The sequence below is a fragment of the Cupressus sempervirens genome, chromosome 9 (genome assembly GCF_028749045.1).
Source record: "Cupressus sempervirens isolate cs-2001-9-10 chromosome 9, ASM2874904v1, whole genome shotgun sequence".
NCBI classification, from domain to species: domain Eukaryota; kingdom Viridiplantae; phylum Streptophyta; class Pinopsida; order Cupressales; family Cupressaceae; genus Cupressus; species Cupressus sempervirens.
Window position 1 is genome coordinate 828,283,548 of NC_143126.1, and position 7,824 is coordinate 828,291,371.

Here is a 7,824-nt window from a genome sequence, read left to right on the forward strand (position 1 = left end):
TAAATGATATTAAATATAAAAAGTAATAAGTTCTTGACAATTCATTTTAATCAAAAAATAATAATCTTTTTTTTAAATTAAATATTTGTAAAATTATACAATAAATTTATTATTGCAATAAATACAAATGTTATTTCAATAAATACAAATGTTATTTATATATTGTTATTTTGAAACTATTTATATGATTAATACAAATGTTTTAATAAATACAAAATAAATTAAGTTATAAAATAAAATGAATATACCTTATAATTAAAAAAAGTAATAAAACATAAATTTAAGTTTATAGAAATTAATTTAATTATAAAAATATTTTATATACAATTATAAAAACTTAATTTTATATTAACAATCATAAAACTATTCAAGAAAAACCATACAATGTGAATTATGTTAATACTTTATAAAAAATAAAAAATAAAAATCATCTCCATTCTGTTGGTGCACGATTTACTCTCTGACACTGTCAGTGGAGGGGGCAGGGCATGGCAGGAATTGGCACGACATTTGAGAAACTCGGCGATCCAGGCAGTCAATCCTCCTACCTGGGTAGCCGTTGCCTCATATTAGCATCTACATGAATGCGTAAGTATTCCCGGGAACTAAAAATATTGTTGATCCTTTCCTTGTCTAATACATTAAACTAATATTTCATTATCTATTTGAAAAGTTTTTTAATTTAGTTTCAATATAATTAATCTTTAGAAAATAAACTAAAGTGCTTCTTGGTAATCTTAATAAACTAAAATATGCTTCACCATATGTGTATAATGTACAAATATGCATCTATTATTTGGGGTATAATATAGTTCCTCTTTTTCTAAATACAATGGCATAGGAAGATAAAAAGGGCAACATTAACAAATAAGTTTTTAGATAAGTGAAATTATAGAGCCAAAATTTGGATTTAAATTTAATGATGAATTTGAAGGCACAAATGATGTGATCTATTCTTAGAAATCAACAATATTTATAATGACTAGTCTTAGAATAAGGCAATTTAAATTATCTATCCTCGTGTCTTTTTTAGTTTTAATTGGCAGCTAATGTTATGGTACTATTAGTTATTGTTCTATAGCTAATATTTTTGTATAAATAATTTAATAGGTATAAATTTAATTGTTATAACTAAATTATTTGTACGAAGATGATTTTATTTGAAAGGGAAAAATGTGAACTTCAACAGGCAATCTTTAGCAGGTGAATCTAATAGCAGATGCGATTGCAATTTTCTTTTTCGAGACATTTTAATTCGGCTCCCGCGCACCTGGTGGCCGTCGACTGGTTGGAACAAATTTTGAGCCGAATCTTGATCCCATACTAGCGCACCTGCCTATGGCATTTTTGTGGAGGAGAGATATCTCCTCCACGTAGAGTACCTTCTCCCTTCCCTCTGCAATTGAATTGAATTTATTTTAATTCTCTCTATCTTGCTTATTGTTTTTTATTTTATATTTTTTATTGAGCCCGAACCTATTATTGTGCCATTTCCCCTTGATCCCGGTGCCCTAAATCTGCCGAGGAGATCCTTTGCTGAGACGGTTGCCCCTCCCAGCAATGGTATCTCCTCTTCTGCAAGATTTATTCATGCTCCTCCGTGCAATCAACCCAGAACCGAAGGTAAGGGCTCTGGTAACTCCTTGGAACAAGTCTTCATTATGCCAAATGATGAGATGTTGCAAGAGATTTCAATGGAGAAATGTAGGTTAAGTTCTATTGCTATTTTCTTCTCCTATGTTGATGTTGATAAATGCCCTCCCCATAAATTTATGGATGACTGGTTTCATAGCTTTTAGAACTTGAAATTGGGATTAAAAAAAATCATTCTGTAGGTAGATTCAAAGGGGCTTGTTTATCATTTTCTTCAGCACTCATGAATCGTAGGTTGAGGCCTTGAAAAAGCAGTATTGGACTGTTGGTAAAACATCCTTTCGTGCCCTAGCTTGGTCTTAGGATGTGATTAATGAGGAAATTATTGCCTTGTCATGCCCTCAGTGGGTTATTGTTAAAGAACTTCCACCATTCCTTTGGAAATTTCTTCCTCACTTAATGGACAAATTTGGGAAAATTATATGTATAGATGAGACGTCTAGATTGGTGCCTAATTTGGATGCTTGGATGTTGATCTCTATCAAACCTGAGATTGACATCCCTCCAAGCTTGAATCTTAATATTGGTGGTGACATTTTTACTTGCCCTGTTGAGATTCTAGGCGGCCTAAATGCTTTCTTTCTTTGTAAGAAAGAAGGGCATCAAAGGAAAAATTGCCCTATTATTGTGAATAAGAAAAAGGCTTCCTCAACTGAAACCCTAGATACCTCTAAAAATGCCAATACCCCTATGATTTCTCCCAATTCGACTTCCCCCATGACTGTCTCTATTAACCTTGTTAACTCCAAGGTGATTATAAACAATGTTAGTGATAAGGGTGCTTCTTCTTCACCCTCTGTTGGTACTCAAAATTGAACCTAATCCCTTGCCTTCTCCCTCTGGCCTCATTGACCTACATCATAGTGTTTCCCCCATGGAGGAGATAAGGGATTTCAACCCTGACATGGTTCCTCCTCCTCCTAACCTTGAATTCAACTCAGAAGAGACTCCTCCCAACCCCATTGTGCCTTCCCTCAAAGAGCTTGATGATAATGTGGTTATCGAGGTTATTTATGCCAAGCCTAACCCGGTCCCTTCTAACTCTAAGATGACTCTTAAAGACTCTGCTCTTCTTACTGATGATATCAGTGAGGATGAAGATGCTTTGATTAAGTCTGGCTAAAAAAAAAAGGGTCGACCTCTCGGTTCTAAAAGCAAGAAGAAAGGTGGGGATTCTGATCCCCTTACTAGCTCCAACAAAATGCCTTCACAATGAATATTATCTCTTGGAATGTGAGAGGCCTTGAATCTCCTGACCGTAAGATTATTGTGAAAAATTTCATGGATTCTCAAGCTAAGTCTGATATTATGATGTTACAGGAAATTAAGACTGTTGTCTTCAACCTTGATACTACCCTTAACTTTATCTATAAGGATTCCTTCAAGATCGTGACTAACCATACCAAGGGCAAGGGTGGAGTTGCTCTCCTTATCAACCTTAAGTGGACTCAATTTATCACTAATTTTGGAATCTCTCCTTGCAACAGAGCTGCTTGGGTGACTTTTAATATTAATAACTCTCACTTTGGAATTTGTTCTATATATGCTTCTAATGATTATAATGAATGAATCATCCTTTGGGATTGGCTCACTTCCCTCCCTAGCATTCCTTGGTTTTTTGGTGGCGACTTTAATATGATTGAAAACCCTGGAGATAAAATTGGGGGCTCCCCCTTTGAATGGAAACACACTGAAAAATATCACTAGAATAAGTTTAAGCATCACTTTCATCTCTTTGATCCCCTTGGAGGAGAAACACCTGGGAAAAGGTCTCTTTGGTTCACTTGGTGTAATTTCCAACAAGGAGTTAATCAAATTTACTCTAGGCTTGACAGATTTTATGCTGACAATAATTTCTTCTCCTACTACTCTATCTGATCATTGTCCCACCCTGGTCTAGATCAAATTTAGGTTGCTCATCTTTTCGATTTGTAGTTCCCCCCATAGATTCATCCTTAATACTTCTCTTCTTGTGGACCAAGATGTCAGTATTGTTGTTAATATGATTAGACTCATCAACTTGCAAAACAACTCCTTGACTCATATTGATAGATGGTAGCTAAATATCTCTTCCTGGACTAAGATCTTTCAAACCTTTGGCCAAATGAAAGCCAAAAACTATAGATGAATTGAGAAGGTGCTCTCTAATCGGATCTTTGTGGTTGAAACCAATATCCAATCTCAACCGAACTCTACCATCCTTGCTGAGCAAGTGTCCCTTGCTAGGAACTCTCTCAGGAAACATCAACATATTAAAGCCAAAGGGGCCTTCATCAAAAGCCGCAATCACTGGCTTTAGTTTGGTGATAAAGGTACTAAATATTTTTTTAATCTACTCAAGGAGAAACAAAGAAAAGAGAGGATTGACAGAATCTTTGACAATGATAAGGAGTTTCTTACAGGCTAGTATATTTCTTTGGCCTTTGAAATTTTTTATAGGAACCTATTTACTTCTAAAGATGATGATAATTCTAGGTTAATGAGACTTAGATGTTCTGAGCTTATTCCCAAGAAGCTTGTAGAGAATGATATTTTTGCCCTCCAAGGGCTTGTTTCCCAGCAAGAGATTGTTGATTCCATCCAAAAGATAAAAGATAACAAAGCCCCAGGTCTGGATGGCATTCCTACTGAATTTTATTGGATCTCTAAAGACCTATCACTAGTACATTTGACTCGAATTTTCAACCAAAAATTTTGACCATTTTATAATTTAGGGTCAATTTGGTCGAATTGTGATGACTTTTGTTAAAGATGAGCCCGTGTTGGTCAAAATTTTGACCAACACAGGCTCACACTAAGCAAAAATTGAAAAAAGTTATGTTTGCCGCCCTAATCTTATTGTTACGCGACCCATAAGAATCGTGCACTGAACCATTTTCTACCACTATGATTTGTGGCTAGGAGTACGCGACAAAAGGGTTTAATAGTGTCAACACCGGTAGGGTTTGACATCTTGGGTTCTTTGGTGGTTGATTGTAGTAGAGGAGAGCTCGTGAATGCTTCAAAGTTGATCCATTGAAAGAGATTTCAGAAAGAAGGCGGCGTGAAAGGATCAAATAACAGCTAGAAACGTTGAAGAGTCTCCTTCCCAGTGTTACAAAGGCGAGTTGAAGTTTTGTTTTATAGATTGACATTTCTTGCCTTGTTTTGAATATATTTATATGCACCCTATACAATGTTTTCCTTTTTTTGGACTAGACATTTCTCATTTGCTTTGTTCCCTAACTTGGGTTTTCAAACTAGTGCTTATAACAACCTCCTAAGATATTCATAAATACCAGTAATCCAAAAGCAAGGCAAACAAATTTGACGAGTCAAAAAATAGAACACAAAACTATCAAGATCTAATCAATGGACACAAAAAGGCCCTCCAATAATAACCCTTATATAAAATCCAAGGTATTACCCCTATCATTTCTAAACTCTAGACAATTCAAATTCCAAAATTCTCAAAAAGAATATCTATTGTAACAAAGTTGAGTATCCCTGTCTAATTTGCATCTACTATCCCTGTGTATAATTACAAACTTATCCATACTTACAAAATTCATTCTATACACATGTATGCATCTTACTAGATCAATCTAGATGAAGCTTAGAAACAGTTTGCTTCAAAATAATAAAATCAACTACTAGAATAACCTACAAATCTATTATTATGCAATCGAGCCAACTATGCTAGATAGTTTGAGGGTATCATGCCAACGTTAGGGTTCATAGGGATGAGCAAAGGTGAACAAGTGATTAGAATATTAAACTTCATCAATAATAGAGTCTTCAGCCCTGTAAATGCTCAAAGGGCCAACTGACAAAAAAAGGTTAATGGTTTCTATTATTGGTAGCCTTTGGAAGACATTACAAGAAAGCAAAATCAAATTCATGATGTTATGCAGATGTTTCACAAGATAAAATATATACTGATGAACAATACACAAATTGTCTTGGCTTTATTTACATGAAGAAAATAATAGAGAAGTTTTCATTCTACCGAGTATAATGTACAACATTATAGCATGTCGAAAAATAACGTGAAATGTCAATTTAATTAAAATCTTGAAAATCTCACAATAGAAAACAATTATGTTGAATAGGCTCATTAGAAGACCTTTCTATCCTACAAGGCAAGAAACATATATATCAAACCCAAAGGTGATGGTTTCCATGGGTTTCTAGGTCTACACAAACCAGTCTTGAATTAGGCTTTTAATACCCCTTCAAATGGTTTGACCAATTTCTACCAAGGATATTGCATCTCCTTATGCATCCCCATAACACAATCCAAATTAATTTCTTGAAGTTCAATCCACTCCTGCAATGTCCCAGCACATTTCTCTGTCAACCACCTAGAGCCAGGTTGCTCTAGGGATCAACGCACTCATTGCTTGTTATTTCAAGTTTGGCAGAGAAAAGTGAGGCAATCAAATATTGCATTACATACTTGAAAGGAACATACCTCCTGATATGTGCACTTACAGCTCATTTTAGGTCATTGTAGAGTTGATAGGCTAGAAGAAGCAGTCAGACTCTTAAACCAACTAATTCTAAATGGTCAGGCTCCAAAAAACTTTATGTATAATATCATTATTGCTGGACACTGTAGGGTTGCCTGCACAAGTGTTGCATTCAAACTATTTGATAATATGGTAAAGAATGGTCTTTTGCCTCATGTGATTACTTATACTACTCTTACAATGGGGTTATGCAAGGAAGGTAATATATAGGAGGCGCATTTTCTTTTGAGGGAAATGTTTGGAGAAGGTTTGATTCATGACAAAACTGTACACAGTGTATTGATTGATGAACATCTCAAGAATGGTAATGTAGAACAAGCTTTTAAACTGTGGGCACAAATGGATAAGAAATAAATTCCACTTGATGTTATTGCTTACACTCCTTTTATGAACGGGCTTTGCAAGATAAGCTACATAAAGCAGGCACATAGATTCCTTACGAAAATGGTAAATCAACACATTTTTCCTGACAATTTCACTTATAGCTCATTGATTGATGGACATTGCAAGGAAGGAAACTTATTCTTAGCTTTTGGGCTAGAAAAGGAAATGATTAAAAATTGCGCTTGCGCCTAATGTCGTTATTTTTAATACTCTCATTAATGGATTTTGTAAACAAGAAATGATAAGTACAACAAATCAGCTTTGTACCCTCATGTCAAGCAATGGCTTGTCCCCTAATATTTTTACCTACAATATTTTAATTAATGCTCACTGTAAGGCAGCTGATATGAAGCTAGCTTTGGAGATCATGAACATGATATCATGTAGTGGTTGTGCTCCTGATGTTATTACCTACAATACTTTGATAAATGGTCTTTGCATTACAAAAATGACTCAGCTAGCTTTTAATATCCTTGAGAGCGTTGTTTCCACAGGATTTTCTCAAGACACATTCACTTTCAATACAATTTTGGATGGGCTCTGCAAGGATTCCCTTGGTCTGGTTGTTACTTTGTTAGAAAAACTTTTTAAAATGGGTTTTGTCCCAGATACAGTGTCCTATAGTACACTACTTATCATTTTTGTAGCCTTGGAATGCTGAATCAGGCTATGATGTGGCTAGGTAGACTTATGAAAATATTTTTTATTCACAATGCTGTTACATATGAGATATTGGACACTGTTCACTTTGGTGGGAAATGGTCTACCAATAATCCAAAAAATGTCACTAGAGAAGGATATCTTTGCATTGTGTAATGTAGTCAATGAGTAATAGATCAAAGAGGCAAGAAGGCACTCAAATGACATTTGTAAGTCTTAATGAGAATTTGGACAGTGTAATAAGCATAATTGATATTTATTCTAAGGCTATACAAGACAGATGATAAGGGGCATCAACATGTTTTAAAGAGTGACGATTGGGATGATTCAACTTGTAATAGGCTGATGGTAAGCTGTAGAAGTGGTCTCTTTTCCAAAGCAAAATCAAAGGTAGATGAATTCTTCAATAGTTGGTCAGCTGTAAAATAGAAAACATTAGAACCCCATGAAATAGTTAAAATTAATGATCAAACTTGCTCTTTGCTCACAGATTGAAGACACAGATATAATCTTGAACAGATGATGAACCATAGTGCCAAAATTATGGGCAAGTCCTCTCAGTCTGTTGGTCAAAAGTTAAATTTCAGAGTCCAAACAAAACCTTTTCTTCCTTTAA

The 7,824-nt window shown here is 34.9% G+C and overlaps 1 pseudogene; it reads left to right on the forward strand.

Moving 5' to 3' along the window:
• Nucleotides 1-2,527: 2,527 nt before the first annotated feature.
• LOC149541237 (uncharacterized) lies at nucleotides 2,528-7,492 on the forward strand (annotated as a pseudogene).
• The last annotated feature ends 332 nt before the right edge of the window (nucleotides 7,493-7,824 follow it).